The sequence below is a fragment of the Schistocerca piceifrons genome, chromosome 1 (assembly GCF_021461385.2).
Source record: "Schistocerca piceifrons isolate TAMUIC-IGC-003096 chromosome 1, iqSchPice1.1, whole genome shotgun sequence".
Taxonomy (NCBI): Eukaryota; Metazoa; Arthropoda; class Insecta; order Orthoptera; family Acrididae; genus Schistocerca; species Schistocerca piceifrons.
This window is the reverse complement of record NC_060138.1, coordinates 503,932,089-503,960,055: the sequence shown is the minus strand read 5'-3', so window position 1 is coordinate 503,960,055 and position 27,967 is coordinate 503,932,089.

The following is a 27,967-nucleotide window of genomic DNA, read 5'->3' as shown; positions in this document are numbered from 1 at the left end:
TAGCGTTGATCATGTTCTGCATAGCGATAAATATCATCCTTACGATATCAGTTTCCACCAAGAATTAACTGGCACGGATTGTATGTGTCGCATTAATTTCTGTCGATGGCCTCAACTTCGGATTCAGAGGGATGCCACCTTTATTAATTTGATTTTATTTACTGACGAGGCTACATTTACGATGTGGTCGGTCTATGAATGGTGTGGGACTCTGAAGAACAGAATTATAGGCCCCTATTTCATCGAAGGAAATGTTTATGGTTGAAAGTAGACCACATTTATGCAAGAAACATTAGGCTTGTTATTGGAAGAAATACCTTCAGGACATAATGTGGTATCAACACGACGGGTGTTCGGCACATTTTTCGCTGATGGCTAGAAATGAGTTACAGAGACAATTCCCAAATCGTTGGATTGGACGCGGAGGAGATGTGTCGTGGCTGGTTCGTTCGCCAGACTTGACGCCTCTAGATTTTTTCTTGTGAGGATTCGTAAAAGACATTGCTTATAAAGACGTTGCAACTACATCTGAAGATATGCGAGAGAGAATTGTCAGAGCATGTTCTTCAATAAGTGCCGATGTGATAGGGAATACCACTCAGTCCATGATAAGAAGATTGCAGCACTGCATTGATACCAAAGGTCATCACTTCGAACACCTGCTGTAAATGGACGTTCATGCCACCTTTCTGACATTCGTTCACATTAAAGACCCTGCTGTTAGACGTCATTGGATTCATCTCTATAGCCGCTATCAGAAAATAAATACCAAACTATAGCATCCCATTATAAAAAAAAAAAAAAAAAAAACGAAGTTGACCTTTATATCTCTGACGTGAACCCACCTAGCAACAAAACACTACGTCATATTATGGTCCCCGTTGTCCCATGAAACTTTTGTCCCACAAACTTTTCAGTTCCTATTATACTTTCGGAGTTATTCTTGGTGGCAGTAGTAGGGACTCACACTCTTTGGTATTTTGAAACTGATTGAATTATTTTAAAAGTAGCCTGTATTTTCCAAGCGATTGACTTAAGAGGAAGATATTTCTGCCATTGAAATCCCATCCGGGAGGTATATGGAGCGAGGAGATGAAACAACATTTAAGAGAAAAACTGTTTTCGTCAATCACCAACAATGGAATGACATACCGTATAGGAAATATAATAATTGAGATATATACCTGTACCATCACATATTCGATGTGTATCTAAGGGCCTAACTAGCTCTGGTGCTTCTCTTCCACAAGGTCCGCCAACGTTGGAGGATACCACGTGGCAGGGCCCTCTGCGAAACGAATCTCAGATCACTCTGAACATTAACGGCACCGATCAACACTTTCTGCTCGCTATCAACCAGGTAAGTCCTTGCTAAATGTGTGCTGCCTTAGAGAAAGAGTTAACATTGACCGTGATGCAAATGTCCTCTTCAATAAACCCGTCCGCATTGTAAATACGATGTTCAGTGTCCGAGGGATCAAGCCTCTGACAGTCTTCATAGAAACGTTTCGGTTTCTCTTGACAGTGCTGTCATACGACAGTATACGAAACAATCGCATAAAGCACAAAGCAGCTGTATATGATGGAAGGTTCGTTGACGTTAACGGTCGAAACAACCTGTCAACAAAGTGGTCGCTTAAATGTTGCCAACTTTGTTTCCAGCACGCGGCAGAAGTTACCCTGGGACGCACTTACGCATCCGACATACAGTCCCGATTTCTCCCCATGGGATTTCCATATTTTTCTAGCGCCGAAGAAAGAAATTCGTGGTCATCGATTTGCTTCAGACGAAATGGTGCACACCAGAATACAGTCACGGTTCCGCTGGCAACCGCAAACTCCTTGAAGACCTTAACCGTCTGGCCTCACAGTGGGATAAATGTATTAACAGTTGCGGCGATTAATATTGAAATATAAAAAAGCTTACTTACTTTTTGTCCAAATATCACGTCTTTGTTTGACTTCCCCTTATGCATCTACTTTATACAACGAGTTTCGAAAGCTCTTGAATAGCACACTACTGTACTAGTGTTTTCAAGAGTTTTAGAATCTCCTGAAATGGGATAAACAGTTACAGTTAAAAATCTAAACTTGCTTTTCACTCTCTGTTGAAACGCGAGCTAAGAGGGTTGACGAAGGCTACGTTACGAGTCCTCTCTCCCCCGCCCCGGTCCTCTTCCCACGTCTACATCTCGTATCGATTGGGAAGTGTTCACAAAACAAATGGAGTGTAACGCCTCATGCAGCTCATATTAGAGTAAATAAACTCGGTGACAGGTAAATAAACAATACAGAAATAAAGGAGGAAGCGAAGCGGATCCGCGTCGAGACATTACGAGATTTTTTTTTTTAATGGTGATAAAATGAAGTTCACTGATCGGCGAAACAAAACAAGAGCACGCTGAAGGTCCCTTGTCTGGATATTGCACCCCATTGCGTCCGGATCAGTTCTCTGATACGGGTGCAAAGGGCGTCGTACAGCCGCTACATCTTCATCTGAGGCAGTTGTTGTATCGGGCACTCTGTGATCAGGATAACCAACATTTGGACGTATTTGAAGGTCCTTGCTCGTTCCATGTATGGAACTGATCAGGAAATGACCATGTGGCAACATCGACCTCATGAAGACACTTCATAGAGTCTGCGCCGTGAGTGGTTAAATGTGCTGAAGGATAGACCTATATGATGCTAACGAGAGGCTACACTGGAGGCCGCTCAATGCCCCTGAGGTATCTCTGTACCAGAGAGTAGCTACCGGAAATCAAATCGTAGCCGGTGGCAAGACTCGATAATGGTTTGGGTAATACCGTTGTGTTTCTCCAAACCGTGGTCGAATTTTCCCTAACGCTTCGGGGACTTCACAATCTGTGTTGAGACATTTGAGAGAGCGTAGAACAATGGTTATAATGCGACTACATTACTCAGAAGTCCAAGCTATCCAGATTCAGGAGCTGTCTAAACGTAGTCGTCTATGTTCTATCGACAACGAATGTAGTGTCGTGGCTTCTGCCAGTGTCCAACAAATGATGCGGGACGGCTCAGTGTGTTGCAGTGAACATATTACTTGTTCCATGGTAGCAAGTGATAATGTGAATACGATGTACCTGGGGCTCATTGTGGCGTTGCTCTCTCGTTGCGATCAGAATCTGTCGACTAGAACCTAGACAATGCTGTAATTTCCCCCATGTTCACTCTAACAGTGAGTCATATCTGTACGCCCCATATGATATTGGACTTACAGAAGATCATTCTGTATGCTGGCAACAATAATTAACCTGGAAAACTCTTTCTAGTGCTGCTGACATTATCTTAGAACAACACACGCGCTCATCACGGTCGTGCACGGGGCTGACTAAGATGCCGAGGCAGTGCACGCCCATTGTATACAGCTGGAAATTATAACTGGAGAGTAGGATCAACACACGATTAAACTTGTAAGTGATTTGGGGTGAATAATGAGCGAAAATTAGTACACGGAGGTGAAACGTTTGGGAGAAACAATGGCTAAAACTTGAATGGGCATTGTCTCGAACTGACCTAGAATGACAGATACGGGCACCTCATGTGAAGCTGTTTCACTCTGCGCCAGAGTTCGTCAGTTGGAATCGTAGTAGTTGGTGAGCAGTGGGGTGGAATTCTCTCAGTAACGAACGACTATGTGTTTTCAATAGGTGAGAATGTTCGAGAAATTGCGGCCTTCCGTTACCTTGTTGGAGAATAACGTCACCTTGTCCTCGAAGATAGATCAACCCCAAAGGCTCTTATACCTCAGATATGTAAAGACAGCAATAAAAATTACCGCCGATGTGAATTAGAGGTGATCGTCTTATGTACCCAGTGGCATTCTACGGTATCACGCCAATCGTGGCGCTCATACGTCGATGACGCGTACAATCTGACAACGTGCGCTCACCTCCTCGGAATACCCACGTACGAATACGTCCAGTCTGATGACGTACCAAAAAACGGAACCCGACTGTAAAGACAATGCTGTGTCAATCTTGGGTTCCGCGTTGTTGGGCGCACCATTTTCGGTGTGATTCTTTCGTCTATGACATCAAGGGACACCAGCCCATGGTTGCTATTCTGACATTCATTAGTGGTCCAGAAGTCGTCCTGCTGTCTGTATGGATACTTGTATCATTGCAAACAAGCCCAGTTTCTGACTCAAGAACCATAACGCGGCTGTACGATCCTGCACAGTCGAGAGAACAGTATGTTTGAACTATCAGGCGCTAGGTATGTGGGGCTCCTGGCATCCTGTGTGAAGTTGAGTAAGGCCATTCATAATCCATCTGTTCCATATTCACATGATAGTCATGGTATGAAAGCGAACACTAACAGGAATGTCACAGGAAGGTAAACCGCAGTCTCGGCAGGTGACGATTGTGCTCTTGATGCTGGTATCCGTTTCTCTGTCACACAGACAAGATCCTATCACAAGTAATCAAGTGTACGGTTAGATCTGTGTAAGAAATACCAGGTAGCTTATTTACAGGATGTACAGGCAGATCCAAAAGTGTGTTAACTTTTAGAAACGCACCAGTTCACGGAATGATGTACGTAGAGAGGTACAGTTTGACACACCTGCCTGAAATGATCTGGGGTTTCATTCATATGAAAACCGAGTGCAAAAACCTACCGACAGATGACTCTCAAGAGCAACAGGTCAATGACGCCGCATGAGAACTCGAAGAAGTGCAGAACTTGGGCTACCGAAAATTCTAAAACCATCGAGCAAACACCACAGTATGACCAGAATCTCACGGTGCGATTTGGATATGCCACATCAGTCGTGATCGGGCCCTATTTCTTCGAGGAAATGCTGAGTGCTTTTTTTGTCAGCATGATTTTTTTCTGGGTGTGAGGCACGCCAATATGGTAGAATACCATCATCCTTAGCCTTGCTGATAAACAATTGTTGGAAATGCGACTTTTGTGTAGGATAGCGTTCCACCTCATATTGCTAGACGTGTGAAACATCTCTTGGGCACATCGTTTGGTGAGGATCGCGTGCTGAGGCGCTATTTCCGCCATGCTTAACTCCCATATCACCAGACCTGAATTATTGATTGCGGGGTTACCTGAAGTCGCAAGTCTATGATCGTCCGACCTCATTATCAATGCAACATCCGACGGAAAATTCTCACCACACATTTGTGCTGTACAGTGGTGTTCACAACATTGTTCAAATGGTTCAAATGGCTCTGAGCACTATGGGACTTAACAGCTGTGGTCATCAGTCCCCTAGAACTTAGAACTACTTAAACATAAGTAATCTAAGGACATCACACACATCCATGCCCGAGGCAGGATTCGAACCTGCGACCGTAGCAGTCGCGCGGTTCCGGACTGCGCGCCTAGAACCGCGAGACCACCGCGGCCGGCCACAACATTGTCCTTATGCAACATATATTGTCGCTGAACGACAGACAATATGTTGAAAGTTTCTTATAAAGGACGCCGTCTTTGCTAGAAAATCAATTGCTATGCTAGGTACTGCTTTTGTGTCATATGAAGTGACATCTGATGGTCAGTTTGTGCATTTTTTGTTTCACGTAACACTCCATGTCATTTCAAGTATGTGTGTCTGTTTTTACCTCTCTAGGTAGATTTTCCGTAAAGTACTGAATTTACAATTGCTAATGGATTTTTGGGCCACCCTGTAGACGACGTGGCTGGCCGTTGTGGCCAAGCGGTTCTAGGCACATCAGTCTGCAACCGTGTGACCACTATGGTCTCGGACTCGAATCCTGCCTCGGGCATGGATGTGTGTGATGTCCGTAGTTAGGTTTAAGTAGTTACAAGTTCAAGAGGACTGATGACCTCAGAAGTTAAGTCTCATAGTGCTCAGAGCCATTTGAACCTTTTTTTTATTTTTTTTATTTTTTATTTATTTATTTATTTATTTATTTATTTTTTTTGACGACGCTGTTCCTTCCTACTTTGTCCGCTTGCGTTTAATTGCTAATAATATGTATATACAAACCTGTAGTACAATTCATGTCGGTTTGATGTTTGTTGCATGACTCATTCATGGTGTTGCAGTTTTAATGTTCCGCAGTGACTATCTTGTAAGGTATGATACTATGCTCACATGATGATAACACTAAAGCTCTCAGGTGGACATTGTGAAACACATTCAACATTGGAGACTCACGAAGTATTAATACTCTTGGTGTGGAATGTATGTGTTTATTTGGATACGTATGTGTTTATTTCCTGCCGCGCAGAGTAGCCTCGCAGTTTGAAGCGGCATGTCACAGATTGCGCGGCCCCTCCCGTCGGAGGTTCGAGTCCTCCCTCGGGCATGGGTGTGTGTGTGTGTGTTGTTCCTATCATAAGTTAAAGTTAGTATAAGTAGTGTGTAAGTCTAGGGACCGATGACCTCAGCAGCTTGGTGCCTTAAGAATTCAAACACATTTGAACTTTTGTTCAATTCTTCCAGATGCTTGGCTTCTTTATCAGTATGTCTCTGTTATCAGACTGAAAAATAACTTAGATATGCCTTTGTACTAAGACGCCAGAGCGTGCTTGTCACAGTAGCTTGGTGTCGTCTGGGCTGTCTCTTTCAGACGGATGGCACCTTCCAAAATTGCACCACGCCGACTGGCACGACGGGCGTTTGTTGACACTTTGCTGTCTGCTTACTGCGCGACATCCAGGAGAAGCTGGACGTCTTCCTTTCGGGTTACGGGTTACCTGTGCATCATCAGTGGCGGGTAAGGCTACATTTGTGTACCTGTCGTATTCACTGCCGGCGTAGCTGTCAACTGCTGGGCATTCAACAGTTTATTTAAATGTACCATCTTACTGCCGTATAATATCTGAAGCAATGTATCGTAATACAGTGATGGAAAAAATCGCAGCACTAAAAAATAATTAATGTGAAGTAATGGGAATTCGGGAATACATTTCATTTGTCTTTGTAACATATGTGAGTGATCAACATTGGGAGATCAAGTTAATGTAAGTCCGAGATAAACTATTGCAAATGTTAAATGCTGGCACAGTAATAACCGGTGGGACTGCCGGAACGTTAAATGCAACGATCTATTCAACAGCAATATGTGGGCGAGCATTATCGTGTTAGAAAACATCCCCTGAAATGCTGTTCGTGAATAGTAGCAAAACAAGTCGAAACATGAGATGGCCGTACAAAATTGCAGTCAGGATACGTGAGATAACTACGTCACTGCTGCTGCCATACGAAATCGCATCCCAGACCACAACTACAGGTGTAAGTCGACGCAGGTTGGTAGTAGGCATTCAGCTGGCCTCCTTCTAACCAACATGGCCATCACTATCACCCAGGCAGAATCAGCTTTCACCAGAAAACACAACAAACCTCCAACGTGCCCTTCAATCAGCTCTCGCTGGACACCACTGAAGTCCCAGATCGCGGTAGTTTGGGTTCAGAGGAATGCACGCTATAGGGCGCGTGGCTCGGAGTTGTCCTGGAAGTATCCAATACGTAACAGTTTGTTGTGTCTGGCCTGCCAACTGCTGTTCAGATTGCTGCTGCAGATGCAGTACGATGCGGCAGAATCATAAGCCGAACACGATGAGCTCCCTTCTCGGTAGTGCCACGAGGCCGTCCACAGCCCGGCCGTCTTGCGGCCGTACATTCCCGTATACACCGGTGCCAGGAGTCATGTACAGTAGCCGCATTCATGTCAAGACTCTCTCCAACGTCACAGAAGAAACATCCAGCTTATCGTAGCCCTATTACACGACCTCGTTCAAACTCAGTGAGGTTTTAGTAATGACCACTTTGTCGCATTAAAGTCATTCTTGACTAACAGCAACTCAACGCTTCCAATCTCAAAGGTAGCTAACGTTCACGAACGTCACAGGGTGTATTTAAAGCAACCCTGATTTTCATCCGCATAGTGACGCTACTAGTGCCACTCTTACGCGACAGCCGCGAAATCTGAATAGGCATCACCTTTCAGTTGCAGAAACACGCCAACCAACTTTCGTTTACGTGGCCCAATTCATTCTTCATGTCTCGATTTGCTTTCCACGTCAGTGTAGTTTATTTCATGAATTACAGAAATAACAAATGAATTGTACCTTGGTTTATGAAGCCATTGACTGAGCAATATAATGAAAGTTACTCAAGCAAGTGAAGCTACTCTTCTCTCCTTTGGGGAGCTCTAAGGTAAGCATTGTTGCAGATTTATACCAGCACTACCATTACTGGCAAAGAAAACCGACGTTGCCGGCCACTGCAGGTGCTTACGTACGCAGACTCTTTAAAAGTTAGTTGTAAGACCTTAAAATCCACATTAAAAATAAATAGTATGGTAAACTGATAGTAGTATGATAAACTTGTAAAGTTTAGACGTCGGGGTAGTATGTAGTTTCATGACACGCTCCATAGGACTACGGTACTGAGTAAAACGTCGCAACATATTGCTTGAGAAAACGTAATCTACGTTATGCGTAGCAGCGGAAGCTGTAAACCTACATCTGCATCTACATAGATACTCCGCAAGACACCGTAGGGTATATGGCGGAGGATATCCTGTGTCATACCCTCCCGTTCCACTCGCAAATAGAGAGAGGAAAAAATGACTGTACGCCTCCGTATGAGCCCCTAATCTCGTATCTTATCTTTGCAGTCCTTACGCGCGATGTATGTTGGAGCCAATTGAATCTTTTGGCAGTCAGCTTCAAATGCCAGTTCTCTAAATTTTGTTAATAGCGTGTCCCAAAAAGAACGTCGCGTGCATTTGAAGGATTCCCACTTGACTTCCCGAAGCATTTCCGTACGACGTTTTGTTCGAACCTACAGGTAACAAATCTAGCAGCCCTCCTCTGAATTGCTTCTATGTCTTCCTTAAATCCGGCCTGGTACGGGATCTCAAACGCTCAAGCAGTATTCAAGAACAGGTCGCACCAGCGTCCTATATGCGGTCTCCTTCGCAGGTGAACCATTCTTTCTTAAAATTCTCCCAATATACCAAAGTCAAACATTTGTCTTCCCTACCACAGTTTTCATATGCTCGTTCATTTCATACCGCTTTGCTACGTTACGCCCAGACTGTTAAACGACTTGAATGTGCCAAGCTCCGAATGTCATAGCTTTGTTCTTTCTACTCATCCGCATTGATTGACATTTTTCCACATTTGGGGCTAGCTACCATTCATCACACAAATTGGAAATTTTGTCTAAGTCGTCTTGTCTCCTCCTATAGTTAGCTAACTTTGACACCTTACCGCCGGCCGCGGTGGTCTCGCGGTTCTAGGCGCGCAGTCCGGAACCGCGCGGCTGCTACGCTCGCAGGTTCGAATCCTGCCTCGGGCATGGATGTGTGTGATGTCCTTAGGTTAGGTAGGTTTAAGTAGTTCTAAGTTCTAGGGGACTGATGTCCACAGCTGTTAAGTCCCATAGTGCTCAGAGCCATTTGACACCTTACCTTACACCACGGCATCCACAGCAAACAACTGCAGACTGCTGCCCACCCTGTCCGCCAGATGGTTTATGTATACAGACAACAGCGGTCCTACGTCACTTCCCTGGGGCACTCTTGGCGATACGCTAGTCTCTAATGAACACTCTCCGTCGGGAACAATTATCATTTAAGAAAACATCGAGTCATTCACATATCTGCGAACCTATTCCATATGCTTCTGCAATGGAGCACCGTGTCAAATGATTTCCGGAAATCTATAAATATGGAATCTGCCTGTTGCTCTTCGTCTATAGTTCTCCGTGTATGATGTGAGAAAAGGGCAAGCTGAGTTTCGCACAATCGATGCTTTCTAAAACCATACTGATTCGTGGACATAAGCTGCTTAGGCTGAAGAAAATGTTTTATATTAGAACTGAGATGTGTTCAGTGATTCTGCAGCAAACTGAGGTTAGCGATATAGGTCTGTAATTTTGCGGGTCGTTTTACCTCTCTTATGCACTGGAATCATCTGCCTTTTATTCCAGTAACTGGGGACTTCGTACTGGGCGAGAGAGTCACGATTAATGCAAGATACGTAAGGGGCCAGTGCCGTAGCGTAGTCTTTCTAAAATCGAAATGGGATTCCATCCGGACCTGTTGATTTACTAATTTTCAAATCTTTAAGTTGCTTTTCTACGCCGGGTATGCTATGTCGGTCATAGGTCAATTGACGGTATGTTTCTACGGTTCTCCTGGGTAAACGATATCTTGATCGTGAAATTTAGAACTTCGGCTTTCGTTTTGCTACCTTCAACTACCACACGAGACAGGTCAGCAAGGAACTTTGAGCCACTTAGCAATTTTACCTATGACCACAATTTTGTTCTCTGTCAGATCATTTGCTGTGAGTGTGACGCTGGTATTTGTTGTATGCTTTGCGCATAGGTCTTTCCATAGATGCACGAATTACTAACCTTCGCTTGTCGTCGTTTGTGCGTCCCCGTCTGAACCTAGAGTGCAACAGCCCCTGCTTCTTCAACATCTCACGAATTTCCTTATTAAACCATGGTGGGCCTTTTCCATCTTGTATCCACTCACTAGGCACGTACTCTACGGACCACAATTTACAATCTGCTTAAACCTTGGCCATAATTCCTGTACATCCCTGTTACTGGTGCAAAGTAATGGCAATTCATAGTCTAAGTAAGATGTTTGCTTATCTGCTCCAGCTAGCAGAAACACGCACCTCGACTTCTTGATTGATTTCTTAACTTTCATAATCGTAGTTGTTATAATGGCATCGTGATCGCTAATCCTTCTATACAGACTTTGTGAATAAGGTTCGGCTTATCAGTAGCTAGAAGTGCGTGAGGGCTCCCAAACTAGCTGCTCAAGACAACTTTCAGGAGGCGTATTCAAAAGTGTTTCGCATGATTGTCTGTTTGTACTCCCCGTGGTCTAGGGGCCATGAGTGCGGCTCTCGCAGCCGAGCGAAGCAGACATGCGGTGTGTGCTCTCCGCTGTCAGAGAGAGCCCGCGCGCCTTGTTTACTTTCTTCGGCCGACACTAACGTGACGCCGTAGCGCTACAAGACCATGGCAAACCAATACAGAAGATCAACCTTGAAATTCACATTTCGGAACGACTTTACCCGACCAAAGGCGCTCGAAGTCGAACGCTTTTTAAAAGAGGAAGCCAAGATCCCGGCTGCCGACATTGTCGGCATTCACTTTTCGATCGTCAGTAGCACGGTCTATGTAAAGCTCATAAACGAAACTACATGCGACAAGGTGCTTCGTGAGATGAAACAAGAACTCCGCTTCTGCCACGCTGATGGCAATGTTGGCAACGTCGAGGTCGGCCATGCCGCAATGGGACTGCGGACTATCCACATATTCGGACTTCCATTTGGACTCCCGGCGGCAGAAGTTGTAGCGGCGCTCCGCCCCTACGGCACGGTACACGAACACGTGGCTGAAAAATGGACCCAGTTTAAGACGTATCCAGTACTCAATGGAGTACGCCAAGTGCGCATAGATCTCCAACGACACGTGCCATCCTATCTACAGATAGGAGGATGCCGGGCCATAGTTATTTATGACGGACAGCCGAAGACGTGTTCCGGATGCGGCAAAGAAAGACACCTTCGTTCCGAGTGCCTCCAGCGTCGGATCACACAACTCCCACCGAAGGACGTTGCACCACCAGCGGCGAAGACAATTCTACCCGTGACTTACGCGGCGGCACTCACGACGTTCTCCACACAACAGACACGGCCGACCGCTTCAGCGGTACAAGAATCACTTTCCACGGACAAAAACCTGGATGATCCGCCGACCTGGCCAGTGGTGGAAAATAGTACTACGACTCTGGAGCTACCGAACGCGACAGACATTGACGCCGGCAAGCTCGCAATTGATTCCCTTATTGTACCGACCGAAGCGTTTGTTCCGGCGGAGCGTGAGTCAGTGCCGTCTTCTGACAATGAAGGCCATGTACGGAAACAGCGATAACCGAAACGCCGAAAGCGCCGTCGTCGGACCGTGTCGGAACACAGCGGTTCGCATTCGGCCGGGGAAGAACATCTGACCAGTCAAGAAGCCAGCCGCGAAGCTGAGGCTGTTTCCACTGACTCCAACCTTGCAGAACAGTCAGAAAAACATGCAGCTTTCGAACATCAGCCCATTGACAGAAACAATGAGCAGCGGGAAGGTACCAGTGCAGGCAGCGAAGTCGCCCGGTCCCTTACTACCAAACATTCCGAGGCTATGGAACATGAACAGACATCTGCGCCCCCTTCGTGGGCCGAGGACGTCGAGACACAAGATCCCGACCCGCGGCCAGTTGAGGCGCCGCCGGATCATGCAGCATAAGCAGCACAAGGAGGACCGCGTTTGGCGGGGGGTGACATCACTTCCGATGTTCGCTTCTCTCCAACTTCAACATGGATAACCTCGCTCGAACAACGCGTTGCCAGGCTTACCGCCTGGCGACAATGAATATCAACATGATCAGTTCTCTTGTCAAGATCCAACTTTTGAAAGAAACCATACGAGCCATGGGAGTTGACTTTGCTTTCCTACAAGAAGTGAAAACGACTGCACTCCCGCACTTTTCGGTTATGCCACACATGTGACGCCCGGTAGACCTGCGGACACCGGAGTGGCAATATTAGTGCGTGAAGGTATTGAACTTACCGACGTCACGTTTCTTCCCTCCGCGAGAAGAATAGCATTTACGGCACTCAACACCCGATTCATTAATGTTTACGCGCCGTCGGGTACCAGAAGACGTCACGACCGCGCCAGATTCTACTCCACAGATGTCGCTCCCCTTTTCCTTGGACGATACGACCACAGCGTCTTCGCCGGCGATTTTAATTGCGTACTTCACCCCAAGGACCAAATCCCACATTACATGCCTTGTCCGGAACTGGGTGCGATGATCCAAGAACTTCACTTGTGCGACACGTGGGAAAAAGTCCACGGTAACCGCTCTGGCCACACTCATCTTACCAGTCATTCGGCCAGCCGACTTGACCGCATATATGTGTCACAAGATCTCACACAAGGTGTGGTGGACGCCGAATTATGGCCTCAAGCCTATTCCGATCACAGTGCCTATATCTGCACTATACACCTACGCCCCCAACAAGTCTGGCGCAGCAATGGCTTTTGGAAGCTCAACATAACTCATCTCCAGGACCTGGATTGCCGTCGGCAAGTTGCAGCAACGTGGACTGACTGTGAACGCCGCCACCCACGATACACCTCGACCCCGGAGTGGTGGCTCCTCCGTGCCAAACAAGCAATCCGTAGGACACTTATGCAATATGGCAAGGACGTGACTGCGTGGCATCGACAGACCCTCGATTTTTACTATTTTTACTACGCGGCACCCAGGGACCTCGACGGCTTACCCCCTTCCCCGGAGAGACAACATGACCAAAGCAGAATCAAAGCTCACATACTATCATTGACGAAGCGTCGACTAGAAGGTGCAGTAGTCCGCTCGCGACGGCACGACCGAACGGTTGCAGAGGAACCCACTATGCACCACGTTGTGGCGGATAAGCGCCGACAACGCCAACATTTAATCACACAACTCAGGACACACGACGGTCGCTTATGTACCACCCAAGCAACCATAGTAAAGGCGGTGGAGGATCATTTTCGTCATCTTTACAAGGAAAGAACCGTCAATGACGAGGCCACTACTGAAGTGTTACAGCAGGTAACACGTACTATCGACGAGGCTACTGTGAATGCACTAACAGAGGAAATCTCACTCGAAGAAGTCGAAGACGCCGTGGACAAAGGTGCGGACCTGATGGACCTGATGGATTGCCCATCGAATTCTACCGGACTTTCCGTGACATCATGATGCCTCGCTGGGTTATAATGTTCCGCGAACTTATGTCTCCAGACTGTGTTGTGCCGCCAGCGTTTACAGAAGGTCTCCTCATACCAGTACACAAGCCAGGTGGAGGGCTATCGATTACAATGCTGAACGCCGATTACAAGATTTTCACTAGGATTATGGCGAGCCGTATTAAGACGCCTTTGCCGATGATCCTCGCTCCAGAACAGACGTCGCAGGAGGGAGAAGCCTACTTACACATGGCCACCGGTGACTGCAGGGACTTAATAGCGATCGCTTCTGCGTGCCGTCTGAGAGCGGCGATCGTCTCCGTCGATTTCAACCGCGCCTTTGATAGAGTGCACCACAACTTCCTCCTACGAGTGATGGACTGTATGGGATTCCCCCCGGGCCTCATCGACACCCTACGGCGTCTTTGGACTGCAGCCAGCTCACACGTCCAGGTCAATGGAAGGACGGTAGGACCAGTACCCATTAAGAGGTCTCTACGACAGGGTTGTCCCCTTTCTACCTACCTTTATGCCATCACACTCGAGCCATTCCTAGGGTGCCTTAACCACCGCCTATCTGGCATCACGCTGCGGGACGTCACCTTTCGCTATAGGACATACGCTGACGACCTGCTACTGCTGGTTCGTTCCAATGACGAAGTTCAAAGTGTGCTAACCTGGATTGAGCGATACGGACAGGCCGCAGGCAGTCTTCTGAACATCAACAAGTCGGCGGCGTTGGACCTTTGGCGTGGTCTCGGACCGGAAGCCCTCGCTCCCCTCCCACCAGTTTCTGATCTGCGATATTTGGGAATCACGTTCAAGAAAGATGTACGTAAAACAGCTGCAGCAAACTACCGACGGTTATTACAGATCATACGCGCAATGGTGCGACAGAACCTGCTGCGGGACTTGAATCAGCTACAACGTGTTGAATACCTGAACCTCTACGTAGCATCAAAACTCAACCACGTGGCACAGGTCCTCCCACTACCGCTGCAGATAGGTCGCCGGCCTCAGGCGGCCTTCAGTTACTACGTTTCCGCAGGTCATATCTTTAAAGTACGATACGACACTCTTACCCTCCCAGTGCACAAAGGAGGGCTGGAGTTGGTCAACGTCAGGGCGAGAGCAGCTGCCCTTTACATGAGCAACATGAGGAAACGATGGAAAAGTCAATATACCTCTCCCACGGGTCGTTTACTACAGGTTCTGATGCCAGCCTCTAACGTCCCGCCGGTGTCGGTTGCGCACGTCGCACCACAGCTCTCCCATGTGTCGACCTTCATTCTTGATTACAGCTATGTCAGCTCGAACCTCTCCGCCACACGTCCACCAAAGGCGAAAGATTTTTATACCAACCTTCTGCGGGCTGTTCACCATAACGTGGTGGAAAACAAGTACCCTACAGTTGAAAGGTGGCTACACTGTGCCACTGCGCCAGAGATTGCGCCAAAGAGTACTATTAAGCCGCCTCCACAGTGCGTGTTGAGAGTTCATGGCAGTCAGTGCGGGTTAGGAGTTCGTAGAAGTCAGTGATTGTCGAGAATTCATAGCAGTCTGTGCTAGTAGAGAGCTCGTAGAGGGCAGTGTGTGTTAAGAGTTCGTACCGAGATGTGCTAGTGGGCACTGCTTGTCGTGAAGTCGGAGTGAGATGTGGTAGTAAAGAGTGTTGTTCCATGTTGTATGCAGTTATTTGATGGGAGAGATAGCAGATGTTATTGTAATGAGTGCATTTCGTCAATATATATGAAGGTAAAAACTACAATGTTCTTTTATTAATTGTGTGTCTGAAATAATGCGTCACTACAGGTTCAGTCAACAAAGCATCTGGCTTGTGTTCTTGTATTAGAGTGAATTCTGGTTTTCTTCCGTAATTATAGTTTTTCTAAATTTCTTTTGTCACGTCAGTATAATTGGTATTTAAAAATTCTTGTCTTGTTTGAGAAGAACCGTGCCAGATGTGGACGTTGAGTCACACTCCCACATACAGAACAGTTACTTTTGTGCTTATTGGTTTTGTAGGTTTTATAGTTGCTGGGGGACTTAATTAATTAACTGTATTTACGAAAATTTTCTTACATTGTTCTAAACAGTCAGATTGCGTAATAATAATAGTCAGGGCCAACCGATTACGAGACACTGCGTAATCGGACAGACATACTAAAACTAAAAAATCATTTTCAATCCTTTATTTAATTAAGCCCCCATGCACAGTTCACTGGCCAAGAGTGTGGAAAACGATACACCACTACTTTCTGTCATCCACGGTGCGTTCGAAGTGGTATCAGATCGCCAACAAAAAATATGCCACACGCCAGCGACTTCACACTATTGGAGTGGCAGACTCCCCTTATTGCCCAGATTGTCACCTTTTGGACACCGATGAACATCGTTTTACTTGCACATCATCGTCCGGAGTTTGGCGACTAACACAGGAGATATTGGCTTGTTACCTCCGGGTCACACCTGATATGATTGACACGCAGACCCTACTCTGTCCCGATGAAACTTACTTTCCGGCTGCAAAATATCATGCGCTTACATGGTTCAAAGGACTTACCGTCGCCTACTTCTTTAGCGACGGAAAGAAAGAGCAGCTTGATTACTGGTGGTTCCTGCAAAATGCTCACAATGCCCTCGAAAGCACACCGAATTACCGTACGCTCTTCGCAAATTATTTACGCAGCGTTTTCGTTAACCCCCCACTCAGCTGGGGAGTGCCAGGCTGTGGTTAATGTGCTGTGCCGCATCACACTAACAGCTCAACGTTCTGCCTTGTCAGCCATGACCAAAGGAAGAGACAAGCTGCTGCAAGGTTACTGTTTTTCTTGAGGCACTAGCGAAGCAGAATGCCTCCGTTGCAGATGCCCTTCAAAGGCGCTATTGGAGATTTCAGATAACGATGGCGAGGCTCCAAGTGGAAACAGTTACATTATTGAAGAACCTTTTAGTTAGAATTACATCAGTGGTTTATATTTTTATTTTTTGATTACTCTTTTATGGCACCTTTGTTGTTGTAACACTTACTTGTACCACTTAGTAACTAGAATTCTCATTTGTACACGCTCCCTAAATGTAAACATATGACAAGTGGCAGTGGCACTTAGGATTTTTATTTTTATTTATTTATTTATTTATTTTAGTTCCATTTTCCTAAGGGGCTTTTTAAGGAAAGAAAGTGGTCCAAAAAGGGGGTAGCGTCTAAAAAAATAAAAAAAATAACAAAAAATAAAAAAAATAAAAAGAAAAAACCAAAAAAAACAAATAAAACAAAAAAAGATGGTAGAGCACTTGCCCGCGAAAGGCAAAGGTCCCGAGTTCGAGTCTCGGTCGGGCAAATTAACAAAAAAAAAAAAAAAAAAAAAAAAAAAAAGGGTAGCGTCTAAGAAGAAAAAAAAGGGGGTAGCGTCTTTGATTCATAATTAAAACGTCTTCGGTCCCGGGTTCGATCCCCGCCACTGTCTAAATTTTGATAAATAATCAGCATTGGCGGCCGAAGACTTCCGGCATGAGAAGTCAGCCTCATTCTGCCAACGGCCTTGTCAAAGAGGGCGGAGGAGCGGATAGAGGTTCAGGGCACTCTCTTGTCCTAGGGGTGGGAAATAACCCCTAAAGGCGGAAGAATCAGCAATGATCAACGACATGAGGATGGAGAAGGCAATGGAAGCCACTGCATTAAAGACACGTAACGTGTATCCACAGGACATGTGGCCTGTAATTGAAGAAGTGTCATGATGATCTCTCCATTGGCAAAAGATTTCGGAATAGTCCCCCATTCGGATCTCCGGGAGGGGACTGCCAAAGGGTAGGTTACCATGAGAAAAAGATTGAATAATCAACGAAAGGATAACGTTCTACGAGTGGGGGCGTGGTATGTCAGAAGCTTGAATGTGGTAGGGAAACTAGAAAATCTGAAAAGGGAAATGCAGAGTCTCAATCTAGATGTAGTAGGAGTCAGTGAAGTGAAGGAAGACAAGGATTTCTGGTCAGATGAGTATCGGGTAATATCAATAGCAGCAGAAAATGGTATAACAGGTGTAGGATTCGTTATGAATAGGAAGGTAGGGCAGAGGGTGTGTTACTGTGAACAGTTCAGTGACCCGGTTGTTCTAATCAGAATCGACAGCAGACCAACACCGACAACGATAGTTCAGGTATACATGCCGACTTCGCAAAAAAAAAAAAAAAAAAAAATGGTTCAGATGGCTGTGAGCACTATGGGACTCAACTGCTGAGGTCATTAGTCTCCTAGAACTTAGAACTAGTTAAACCTAACTAACCTAAGGACACCACAAACATCCATGCCCGAGGCAGGATTCGAACCTGCGACCGTAGCGGTCTTGCGGTTCCAGACTGCAGCGCCTTTAACCGCACGACCACTTCGGCCGGCTCCGACGTCGCAAGCTGAAGATGAACAGATAGAGAAAGTGTATGAGGATTTTGAAAGAGTAATGCAGTATGTAAAGGGGGACGAAAATCTAATAGTCTTGGGCGACTGGAATGCAGATGTAGGGGAAGGAATAGAAGAAAAAGTTACAGGATAATATGGGCTTGGGACGAGGAATGAAAGAGGAGAAAGACTAATTGAGTTCTGTAACAAGTTTCAGCTAGTAATAGCGAATACCCTGGTCAAGAATCACAAGAGGAGGAGGTATACTTGGAAAAGGCCTGGAGATACGGGAAGATTTCAATTAGATTACATCATGGTCAGACAGAGATTCCGAAATGAGATGCTGGATTGTAAGGCGTACCCAGGAGCAGATATAGACTGAGATCACAATATAGTAGTGATGAAGAGTAGGCTGAAGTTCAAGACATTAGTCAGGAATAATCAATACGCAATGAAGTGGGATACGGAAGTACTAAGGAATGACGAGATACGTTTGAAGTTCTCTAACGCTACAGATACAGCAATAAGGAAGAGCGCAGTAGACAGTACAGTTGAAGAGGAATGGACATCTCTAAAAAGGGCCATCACAGAAGTTGGGAAGGAAAACATAGGTGCAAAGAAGGTAGCTGCGAAGAAACCAAGGGTAACAGAAGAAATACTTCAGTTGATTGGTGAAAGGAGGAAGTACAAACATGTTCCGGAAAAATCAGGAATACAGAAATACAAGTCGCTGAGGAATGAAATAGACACTAAGTGCAGGGAAGCTAAGACGAAATGGCTGCAGGAAAAATGTGAAGACGCCGAAAAAGATATGTTTGCCGGAAGGACAGACTCAGCATACAGCAATGTCAAAACAACCTTTGGTAACATTAAAAGCAACGGTGGTAACATTAAGAGTGCAACGGGAATTCGACTGTTAAATGCCGAGCAGAGAGTAGATAGGTGGAAAGAATACATTGAAAGCCTCTATGAGGGTGAAGATTTGTCTGATTTGATAGAAGAAGAAACAGGAGTCGATTTAGAAGAGATAGGGGATCCAGTATTAGAATCGCAATTTAAAAGAGCTTTGGTGGACTTACGGTCAAATAAGGCAGAAGGGATAAATAACATTCCATCAGAATTTCTAAAATCATTGGGGGAAGTGGCAACAAAACGACTATTCACGTCGGTGTGTAGAATATGTGAGTCTGGCGACATACCATCTGACTTTCGGAAAAGCATCATCCACACATTTCCGATGACGGCAAGAGCTGACAAGTGCGAGAATTATCGCACAATCAGCTTAACAGCTCATGCATCGAAGCTGCTTACAAGAATAATATACAGAAGAATGGAAAAGAAAATTGAGAATGCGCTAGGTGACGATCAGTTTGGCTTTAGGAAAAGTAAAGGGACGAGAGAGGCAATTCTGACGTTACGGCTAATAGTGGAAGCAAGGCTAAAGAAAAATCAAGACACTTTCATAGGATTTGTCGACCTGGAAAAAGCGTTCGACAATATAAAATGGTGCAAGCTGTTCGAGATTCTGTAAAAAGTAGGGGTAAAGGGGTAAGCTATAGGGAGAGACGGGTCATATACAACATGTACAACAACCAAGAGGGAATAATAAGAGTGGACGATCAAGAACGAAGTGCTCGTATTAAGAAGGGTGTAAGACAAGGCTGTAGTGTTTCGCCCCTACTCTTCAATCTGTACATCGAGGAAGCAATGATGGAAATAAAAAAAGAAAGGTTCAGGAGTGGAATTAAAATACAAGGTGAAAGGATATCAATGATACGATTCGCTGATGACATTGCTATCCTGAGTGAAAGTGAAGAAGAATTAAATGATCTGCTGAACGGAATGAACAGTCCAATGAGTACACAGTATGGTTTCAGAGTAAATCGGAGAAAGACGATGGTAATGAGAGATTGATGGTCACGAAGTCAGTGAAGTTAAGGAATTCTGATACCTAGGCAGTAAAATAACCAATGACGGACGGAGCAAGGAGGACATCAAAAGCAGACTCGCTATGGCAAAAAAGGCATTTCTGGCCAAGAGAAGTCTACTAATATCAAATACCGGCCTTTATTTGAGGAAGAAATTTCTCAGGATGTACGTCTGGAGTACAGCATTGTATGGTAGTGAAACATGGACGGTGGGAAAACCGGAACAGAAGAGAATCGAAGCATTTGAGATGTGGTGCTATAGACGAATATTGAAAATTAGGTGGACTGATAAGGTAAGGAATGAGGAGGTTCTACGCAGAATCGGAGAGGAAAGGAATATGTGGAAAACACTGATAAGGAGAAGGGACAGGATGATAGGACATCTGCTAAGACATGAGGGAATGACTTCCATGGTACTAGAGGGAGCTGTAGAGGGCAAAAACTGTAGAGGAAGACAGAGATTGGGATACGTCAAGCAAATAATTGAGGACGTAGGTTGCAAGTGCTACTCTGAGATGAAGAGGTTAGCACAGGAAAGGAATTCGTGGCGGGCCGCATCAAACCAGTCAGTAGACTGATGACCAAAAAAAAAAAAAAACCTCCCCGGAGTGAATCCATTGACTTCCCAGTCTACACTCAACAGGTTAAATTCGCCTGCAACTAATATTTCATGATCGGAGTATTTAGCTCATTCTTTGAATGACTAAAACTGCCCCAGAGGAATCAGGTGACAGGTAAAAATATCCGACAGTTAACTGAGTTTCTCCTACACCAGTTATATGCGATCGGACGACTTCATTGTCGCACTCAACTTCGACCTCAGTAGAGACAATGTTGTCAGCTGCAAATGAAAATTCCCCCTCCTATGGCCTCTAATCTGTCTTTTCGATATGCGTTCCACGATTCACTAAATATCTCAGAGCTTTCTACTTCGGGTTTCAGCCAGCTCTCACTCCCAAGAATAATTTGAGCGTGAGAACTTTCGTGGAGGGCAGTGAATTCGGGGAATTTATTACGAATACTTCGACAATTCAGTGATAAAATTGTGAAAGTCGAAGTGTCTTTATTCTGAACGCCGTATGGCTTCCCTTGCTGTGAATCGATTGGCGAGTGGTCATCAGAGCACCTCAAACTACCGCCTTGCGTAAAATACCCTGACGTGCACTCCATAAGAACTCTGCTACCGGAGTAGCTGCTTCCTTAGTGTAGTGCACCCCTGACGTATCGAGGGGAGTCATACAAATCCCCAGACGATAGCGCAGGTCCAGAAATCTGCAGCCAAGATCGTCACTGAGTCGACGAAACCTTTGGGTGAGACTCTACTCGGCTCCATACCAAAGGACCCCCATTAACTCTGGGAACGTTGCTGCAAATTGCGAGCTCTACTTGCACCCCGCGGGCGAAGCCAGCAGTCTTCAACAACTCCGCCAGCTCCTTGTATGAACTGAGGATCACCTCAGAAACCATTCGACAGGTGTCGTTGGTGCCGACGTGAGCCACAATCTTCCGACCACTGCACCCTGCACTCTTGATAGCCACCGACAAGGCCGCCTCCATATCTATACTTAAATTATTATGATGTAAATTTACGACTGTATTGATACTTTTATAGGAAACCACTGTGAAAATATGTAGTTGAGATACAAAATTTATTACATTTTGGGCCCATTTCTGACTGTTATTGAGGACTATAATTTATTCTAGGTGTTATGAGTTCTTAGAAATTTCAAGATGTGGGATTTTGTTTAACAAAAAATTGTGTATCCCAGTGGTTCCAGAGTGAACGCACCTCCTTAAAAATACTGATATTTTGCGTTTTACCAATTTCACCTTCATTCGTCGCTTACTATCACAATAAATATTTATTTTGTATAAAAATTATATTCATATTCCAAAGTGCAACCACCACTAACTTCGCCGGGTGATCGTTGTTTACCAGTATAATAAAGGTTAACTACGTGATAAGTTATGAAGTTATAGCTTTTCATATTTTGAAATCCAAAACCTTAAGGCATGCACGACAACTGGAAACTTCTTGGCTGAGTTAAACTGTGAACTAGACACGGAGTCAGACGTGGCAGAACGACTACCACGACTCGCTCTCAGATCAGCATTTTCACCGTACGTTTTGAGCTGTGAGTCGTACATGGATAGCACTTTCCCACGAAAGACCAAAGTCTCAATTTCAATTTCCGGTACGGCAAAATATTTTAATTTTCTAGGAAGTTCCAATACGGAACACACTCCGTTGCGTGTAAATTTCGTACTGGCATGCCCAAAAAGCTTATAAAAATACGTATGAAAATGGAAGGCGATCACACACTAAGATATAGTATCATTGAGGCCTGAGTGAAAGGCCTCTATGGTAGATGGAAGTCAGCGGGCCGGAAGCCTTTTACGCTGGACGGCATAGCTGAGGGGTAGTGACTGGAGGCCTGTGTACCGTTCAACGTGTTGTCATGAAATCATCGACGTTAAAACACTTGTTTGTTGCTAATTAACAATAGCAATTGACACTAGGGGAATTTAATGCCACCTTGGACGTAAGATACACACGGCCTGTAGGCGGCCTAACAGCTTCCAGCGTCCTCCGGCCCATGGGTCATGCCGTCAGCGATTCTGCAGGGTCACTGGCCGCAGCAGCGAGCGGCAGCTTCCAGTGCCGAGTACAGACAGCCTAGCCCCACAGGACAGGACACCCAGAGGTGCGCCGAAGCACTGCTCGGACTCAGTAGAAATGACATAGTGTACGCGGATTGTGAAATGTGAACTTTCATTACCGTTAACGTCGCAATTGAAAATATTCCAGCCTTTTATGCCGTTCTCGATAGGATTTCACATTAAAAGCTAAAGTTTTATCCTCATCTGTGAAGGACAACCGACAACAGCCAATTTCGCTCGCGTATTCGAAGCGTGTGACGTCACACCACTGCATGGGAGCACACGTAAACGGAGTTTTGCTGCATTCATTAGTGAGTGTGAATCGACACTCGAATCAGCTAAGACCCTCTAGAGAATCTACTCCACATACGAGGACGAAACATGGGATTTTAATGAGAAATTCATTCAACAACAGCATAATAGTCCGAAATATGGTCTCGTCCGCTGGTGCTGTGGCAACCGTGACTTCCTACAAGAGTATAGGCAGGCTGCAAGGTGATGCGTGGATGACGACGGCCGAACGGCTGATGGCCTCTTGCTCGAATGGTAGACCTCCAGGTTAGGAAGCCGGCAGCAGTACAGCTTGCCCACTGGTTGGAGGGCACCAAGTGCAAAGCATTGGAATCAGTGTGAGTAATAGGGCAACAGCTAACAGCAACAGTCCAGAGGTGGAGAGTGGTTAATCTATAAAGACTCGTTGATTCACATGCCATCGTACGCTCCATTCAGAGCTGGTGACTGACAGACTGTAATGCCTCTGACCAGACGAGTATTTATATAGGCTTGGATCTTCACCGTTTTGCTAAATCTTCGGTTTCTAGCACGTATGCCATAACAGGAGCACGGATTAGACTTGTAGCAGCCAGGTCACCTATGCCATAGTGGTTCTTCCTTTCTCCTGAGTCACTGCTATTACATCCCTGTTTACCCTGTTTGGCTCTGGCATATGGTAACCGTCTGCTACAACGTGGAGACAGTATCCTAATATCAGTTGGTAGCATCTGCAAGTAATTTCGCCTGACCAGCCCCGACTGACCCGTTTCCCTGGCTTCTTGCTTTAGTCTTGAAGGCGTCTCAATTATACTCGATCGGGCCCTGTAAATTATTGGTCGTGCTTGAAGTCAAATTTAATGGAACTAATTTAAAACTGGTTCCCAAGAACAACAACTATATGTGCGCAAGACTGTCAGTAGCTATCATCTAAACAAACTGCTCTCAGACTTTGGAAGTATTACGGATGTCAGTTTCGCATCCTAAGTCTTTGGTTCGAGTGTGTAGCAACAAACAATTTTAGGCAATCTGTGTTAACAATGTAAAGCACTGTGGCATCAGTTCGCAGTAATGCACAACAGACCATACTGGAATAGAACGTGTGTTCTCAAAAGAAAAAAACTGTATTTGTGTTGGAATGTGCATTTCACTTAAGAAGCGAACAAAACTACACTGACGGGGAAAAATTACTATACCCTTCCAGAGCTTACAATTCACACTGGATTTATTGTTGCAACAGTGCAGATGTAGTACGTGTAATCTTCAGGTTAACAGATCAATAGGCCCCTACTACAAGCGGTTCTGAGGCATCAGGCATCGACCCACGCTAAAAACCCACATTAGTGCATCTAGAGTATCTCCCACAAGTGTTATGCAGGCACTGAATCAGGCATCCAGTCAGTCGTACTGATGGCGACTACTGTCTTGCGATGTGTTATGCTATGCGTGCTCGACCCCTTCATATAGCTATGTAAGACTTATTGGTTGATGAGTCGCACGAGTCACTTTTCGTTCCATCACATCCCACACATGCTCAATTTGTAACAAGCCTGGAGATCGTGCTGGCCAGGGAAGTTGCTGTGCGTCTTGCAGAGCACGTTGAGTTCGACAGGTAGTGTGTGGGCGAGTGTTATCCTGCTGGAACAACACATCTCCTTCCTGTTTCAAAAACAGCAAGAGAAAAACTTTCAGCATATACCGAGCGATGGCTAGAAGTACCATAAGTGAAGAAGAATCGTAGCTTATCGCACCCCAGACCAGAAGGCCTGGAATCGGGCCAGTGTGACTTGGACGAATGCACTGTATGAGATAGCTTTCATCAGCTCTACATTCTAAGCGTAAACGACCACCACTTGCGTGAATGCATAATCAGATTTCGTCGCTGAAGATCACGGCTGTCCATTCCATCTTCCAAGTCATCCTCTGACGGCATCAGTCGAGCCGTGCATGTCGATGTTGTGGCGTGAGTGGAAGACGGGCTAGAGGTGTGTGTGAGTGTCGTCCCACAGTTAGTAAACAGTTTGTAACAGTTTGTTTTGATTTGCCTGGACTCACAAGCTCTCTTATCTGTACTGTGGTAGCTGTACGATCTGCCAATGCTGCCTTTACAGTAAGTCGATCCTGCGGCCGTGTGTGCTGCGTAGACGTCCAGAATTGCCTCTGCGGGTGTGGGATTGTTTAGGTACCGCTGATACCACTATCGTGCACTGCTGACGTAGCACCTCCAACTTGCGTGGCAATTCTCCAAAAGGATCATTCCACCACTCGTAAGGCCAGAATTTTACCCCTTCATAATCTCTCAGTTGGCTGTAGGAAGTACAAGTGCGTCTACTTGGCGTGGTTACCTTCTTACTTCACACGTTTGCACTGCTCTGAGTCCTCTGGCTCCGAGCACTCCCTATGAAAGGGTAGATATAGATGGTGCTCCGGTAGCTATGTCACTACCATATCTGTTGGCGGAGTTCAGCTACTATCCCCCAGGTGGCAGACGCCGTCATCGGATCAGAATCGACGTCCTGTTCCCTCCGGAATTGTAGTTGCTCTTCATGAACATACATCTATGACTACAGCAGACATTGCCCCAGTTGTTAGTGTGGAAAAATCTGGTGTTGCAAGACTTACTAGGGCATATAATGATACTGCCTCATTGTCTCTAAGGAGTAAGGAGAAAATGCAGATGTGGATTAAAACGAAACACCACCCCCATAACTAACAATACTCTTCTTAGAATCAGTAGAATTCATTCTCGATAGACAATGAAAGACCTATAGAGAGGTTTATTGGCTACTGGGGTTGAAATTGACTCTTCAAAGATCACCGTAGGCTTCTTGATTATGGGTGGAAGTCGCGAAAGCCAATGAAGAAGCGGTTATTAACATCAGCCATGAAGAAAAAAAATAGTTGGCATGGCGAAAACTACATAAATCTTTTACCTCAAATGTCTGAAATGTTTAATTTTCAGTGGTGAATCACATTTTATTGTTCAAGTATACACTGCAAGGTTTATCAGGCGAAGCACCCATGGGAGCTGAGCATCTTGAAAGGACCGTAAAATACCCTCGAGAAGTGTTTTGGGCCTCATCACTTAAAGTGGCCTGGGGTACTAGTTCCATTTAATGAGATGATGAACTCATCCATGTGCATGGAAATCCTTAGACACGGGAATGTGCCATTCCTACAGACATTTTCAGATTGTGGAGCAACTTTTAACATGATCCATCCCAGTGCCTTAACTGGAAAGCGGAACTAAACTACATTAATGTGCTTCAGTGACCTGCTAAATCACCACACTTAAATGCCATTGAGAAAGGCGTCTTGGTAAAATGGAGTGTTCAACAAAAGAACGCATGTTATTACAAGAGATAAAAATGTTTCTTTATGACGTTGAATGACGAAACGTTTACTCTAACCCAGTCAAATTTATGCCACAACGTTGCAGTACCTCCGTAAATCAAGAGAACACATTAGTTATTAATATTCAGTAAGTTACTAACTGTACGTATATGTACCGGTAGTAATAAACAGGAACAGTTGAAGTTTAATCGTCTTGTGCCAATTAATTTGTGCACCATTGTAGCACAGACTGGAGAGCCGGAGTATTTCATAGCTGCAGTGCAAATTATGTTTTCGTGGGCAGTGGCGGACCTTGATCAGTCACGCCAAGAGGACAGTTCCTCATCAGAGGCTTCAGCAACAACATTGCAGAGGTGATGCACAGGTGTAGTATGCGATGGATAGTCCGACATCTGGGTGTAAGTCTATAAACAAGGATGGGGGCCACATTGGACCGCTCTGTGTCTCGGCTGCATGAATCTTATACTGAGCTCACAGCAGGTGCTGAGTGCTGTACGACCACAGCACTGTACTCGAATCAGTTGGTGTGGCAGTTGTGCCCATTTTGCTGGTTATTACTCGAAAGGAGACAACGCCCCTATTTCTTTGCAGCTTGTCGAACCTGCCATATGCTAGGACACTTAGTGGTTGTGTGCTGAAAAAGTCGGCGAGGTGAGCTGTGGGCTAACATTGCTATTTTCGCTGTCGGGTCCTCAAGTGTATCAGCAGCTCTATAGCTGGAGCGCGTTATGGCACACTTCGAAAAAGCTAGGTGCTGCAACAAGCTCCAATCAGACACAGGGGCTTCACCCAGTCAGTTGTTTACATACACTGGTGTCCAAAATTAAAACAACAAAAGGAAATTTTGCAAGGTTACGTTTATTTTTACACAGAGCAGTATAAACAGCTGACAGTAAAATAGACAAAATGTAATGGATACACAACGCAAACAACTGCAACAACCATAAGGGTATACAAAAATGTTCTTCGTTGTTTCCCACTTATGGATTTGCATACACATTCTACAGCTACATCTACATACATATTCCGCTATCCACCAAGCGGTGTGTGGCGGAGGGCACAATTCGCGCCAAAGTCATATTTTCTCCCCTCTGTTCAACTCGCGAATCGCGCGAGGCAAAAACGACTGTCTGAACGCCTCAGTACGAGCTCTAATTTCCCTTATCTTTGAATGGTGATCATTGCGCGATTTGAAAGTTGGTGGTAATAATATGTGCTCTACATCCCCGGTGAAGATCGGATATCGGAATTTAGTGAGCAGCCCCATCCATTTAGCGCACCGTCTATCTGCAAGTGTGTCCCACTTCAAACTTTCTATGAGATACGTAACGCCCTCGCAATGGCTAATTGTACCAGTCACGAAACTTGCCGCTCTTCTTTCTTTGGACCTTCTCAATCTGTTCAATCAGACCCAACTGGTAAGGGTCTAATACAGATGAACAATACTCTAAGACTGGACGAACTAACGTATTTTATTTCTATTTCCTTTGTTGAAGGACTGCATGGTTTCAGGATTCTACCAATAAACGTCAATCTAGAGTTCGCCTTACCCGTTACTTGAGTAATCTGATCATCCCATTTGAGATCATT